Source organism: Mizuhopecten yessoensis, unplaced genomic scaffold, assembly GCF_002113885.1.
Source record: "Mizuhopecten yessoensis strain PY_sf001 unplaced genomic scaffold, ASM211388v2 scaffold10687, whole genome shotgun sequence".
Classification (NCBI taxonomy): Eukaryota; Metazoa; Mollusca; class Bivalvia; order Pectinida; family Pectinidae; genus Mizuhopecten; species Mizuhopecten yessoensis.
Window position 1 is genome coordinate 780,133 of NW_018408671.1, and position 3,913 is coordinate 784,045.

The window sequence follows — 3,913 nt, forward strand, 5'->3', positions numbered from 1 at the left end:
GAAAACTCCGAACATATCCGAAGTAAAATTTCTAAACCCGAATGTACCACGTGACCCCAGAATCGCAACGCAATTGGTTACCTGTGACTCATCGACCCCGTGTCGGGTCATTAGCGGAGAACTACGGAAGTTAACGATATAAAATTATGGGATATACGGCCGACCCCGTCAAATTAGTTATTGGCTGGTTAAAAATATTATACATTACCTACAATTTTACAATAAAATAGAGAAAATAGGATCACCCAAAGACACCAAATCAATACGAATGGTCCATTATTACATATGCTATGTCTGCAAAGATGATTTTTGTCAAATTAAAGTAGATTTTATCAATGTAAACACGAAACATGGATGTTGCTGGAAACAGGAACGAAAATCATGGCCGTCGAAAAAAGTCAGATTGATTCAGTCTCATATCAGGCTATTGGAGCAAATCCAGACATCTGGATTATGTCAAGGTTGATATTTATCACTTATTCTACATAACCGCTAAGTTACTAAACACAGTTTGGTCTCAAACCCGAGGAACCAACATGTGACTTTTACCAAGAGAACCCCCCCCCGGCTCTACTCTTACGTTATATATAGGACATTCAGCATCCATTGACAGTTGGTGCTTCCACGAAACAGTTCGGGGCAGAAAAAGGATCACTTTTGATCCGATAAAATAATGTTATGGTTTGAAGACTTAAAAACCGTTATCTCTAAATTAACTGTTCAATTTATATAATAAATGTATTATATATATACCTATATAAGTAAATTATATAGTCTGAATTTTCTAACTAATAAGATCAATACAATATAATTATATATTGTCTATTGAAAGACATTTATGTCCGCTACCCACGCAAGTACATCGACTTTTATTTAATTGTTCCGAAAAGTTTTACAGAACGTTTGATATTTTCAATTTCTTTAATTGGTACGGAGGCTGGAACGATACTAGGTATAGGATAATGTATCCATATTGGACTTTTTATTAAGCAGATTTTTTATATCCTCTTTCTATTTCCTTCTTTCTCACTAAAAGTTAAAAGTTAAAATTGTCGGTCGAAAATAAAAGTTATTAGCATATTAAAATGTGACATAAACAGTCGTTTTGTGGTTCTTCTATAAACAAAAACAATTTAGGTAAGAATTAAACTTTGTTTTTACTTTGATCATGGAACAATATCAACTCAAGTTTCCATGGATACTATATATTAAAGCAAAAAGTCACGTGACAGGGTCCCCAATTGTACAGATACGAGAGTCTTCTTTATTGATGTGAACGGAAGCACATACCGCTGTTAACTTTTACAGAATGCATTATCATATTGATTTATTTGTTGAATGGGTTGGACAAAAAGAAAGGAAGGAAAAGGTAATTGATATCAGGACCTTGATTTAAGACGAACTTTTGTTCACATCGCAATGGAACAAGCAAAATCAGTGTAGACATTAAGGTTCTGACAATGATTCTTCTGAACACAAGACTGCCATTTTACCAAACGTCCCCATATCTGACTCTGTACAGCGTGATCTTTAGTAATGCTTTAACCAAAATGGGAATAATCCACAGAAAAATTACTATCCGATCCTGTATAGGAAGACCGGATCGTAACCCTTGTCCAGTGAAGATGGGCATATATATTGTCTATTGGGTCAGGGTGGGAACTCAGTCCTTCAAATCAACATAAAAGGTAAATTATCTCTATGTATTAAAACAAATGCATATTTAAAGAAGTTAAGCTAATAGTTGCCACTTCCTCCGTGAACTGTCGTTGCAAAACGGGATACAAAGTTATAAAATAACCGGTAGGTGGTATCAACAGGAAAAGAGAAGGAGAATAAAAGAAAAAAAACAACAAGTAACACCTGCAGACTGCTTTCACAACGGTTAACGTTGCCTTCTGATGCAGTTTAACTTCATAACTTCGGGCCGATAAATTATTGAGCTGTGAATGTCTCAGTAGGCCAGGAACCTCTGTGGCGATCTTTCATCCTGAAACTTAAAAGTCTGGTTTAAACTCTCACCAAGTGTGAACAAAGTCGGCCTAGAAGGTCTAAAGTAAATGCCTCAACCAATCAAAGGCGAAGTCGGCCATCTTGAATTCCGAAACTCTTTAAATGAGCCATAAAATACGTATTTAACATTTAGCATATCGACATTCACAAAGTATGAACAAAACAGAACTTGCCTGATAAACGTAATTGGCTAGGCCAATCAGATGCCAGGGCGGCCATTTCGGATGTCGGATTGGAAATGAGGAAAATAGCACGGCTACACATGTCCATTAGTACTAATCAACATTGATTCAGAGAAGGAGAGAAAGAAAAGGAAAGGAAATGAAGGGAGAGGAAAGAGGAAAGAAAAATGAAAGATAGGAGAGAGAAGAAAAGAATGAAAAAACAAGGTTTTTAAGCGGCTTTATAACAAATCGAGAACAATCCTTGACCATGCATTGCTTATCAAAATAGAACAGGAGGAGTAACCTTAAGTTAGACTTCGATCGAGATAAGCCGTTCACTCTAAAGCGCTTTATAATTGACAGTTATGATCATCAGCAAGTTCCCATATTTTTGATAACATTGATTATATGGTAATGGCGTCATAACAATCTAAAGTGACAGCATGCAATTACAAAAATATCAAGCTTATTAATTTAGTTATGCGTTTTTGTTTTAAAGGAACTTGTCAAAAAAGATGTTACTATAGACTAAAACACTACGTGTGAATTCAAAATAAGACAAACGCATTCTATTAAATATATATATATATACTTTTTATTTGTTTATTTTCAAAGTATTTTTTACATTACGATAACATACACATTACATTATACATAATAAATTACACTTTCACACATACTTTCATAGTAATCAATATTACTTTTTTTGTAAGTGGCACTTTATTTATTGTTATATAAGAAAGGAAGGAAAATCAGATAAGAGAAACAAGAAAACAAAGAAATAAGGACAGGTAAATGGACAGAAAAAAAGAAAGACAGAGAGTCAGACGGAAAGATAGACAGACAAGAGGAGAAGTGCCAGTATTAAACAAACCTATGTAAAGGATAGAAGTCTGGTAATATATAGGTGTCAGTAGCTAAGTAATTAGCTACTGATACCTATATTATTTTCCCAAATAATAGGGAAAAAATGTAATTATTTTAAGATCAAAACATGTAATCGGCAAATCGTAGGCTTAAGAAATATCAATAAGCCTTTTCCATTTTTTTTCACTCATTCTGGAAGTTTTTCGTCTTTACTATTTGCAATATATTTGTTAATATTGTAATGTTCTTTAATTGAACTTTTAATTCCTTGTATAGATAAAGGCACTTGAAGACATCTTGCCTTGTATATATACTGTTTAATAATAAAATAATACTATTGTCACCTTTATTAAGTCCATTATATTTATAAAAACCAAAAAAATGTTTGTTTATTAAAATCAAATCTTACTTTCTGTCTTTATTACTAGTAGTACAGTATATGTCTTACAGAACATTGTGATATTTTGACCTATTGTCAATATTGATTCCCCATCAGTGTACTCTTCCTTTTTGTTCTTTTTGTTCTTTTCTTTTTCCGATAATGATGTTGTATACACGTTCCAATCTAATACCCCAAACCTGTCCCCATTACGTCCTGTCCTGTAACTTACCTCCCTGTCCCTATTACCTCCTGTCCTATAACTTATCTTCCTGTCCCTATAACGTCCTGTCCTGTAACTTATCTCCCTGTCCCTATTACCTCCTGTCCTATAACTTATCTTTCTGTCCCTATTACGTCCTGTCCTATAACTTATCTTCCTGTCCCTATAACGTCCTGTCCTGTAACTTACCTCCCTGTCCCCATTACGTCCTGTCCTGTAACTTATCTCCCTGTCCCTATTGCGTCCTGTCCTGTAACTTATCTTCCT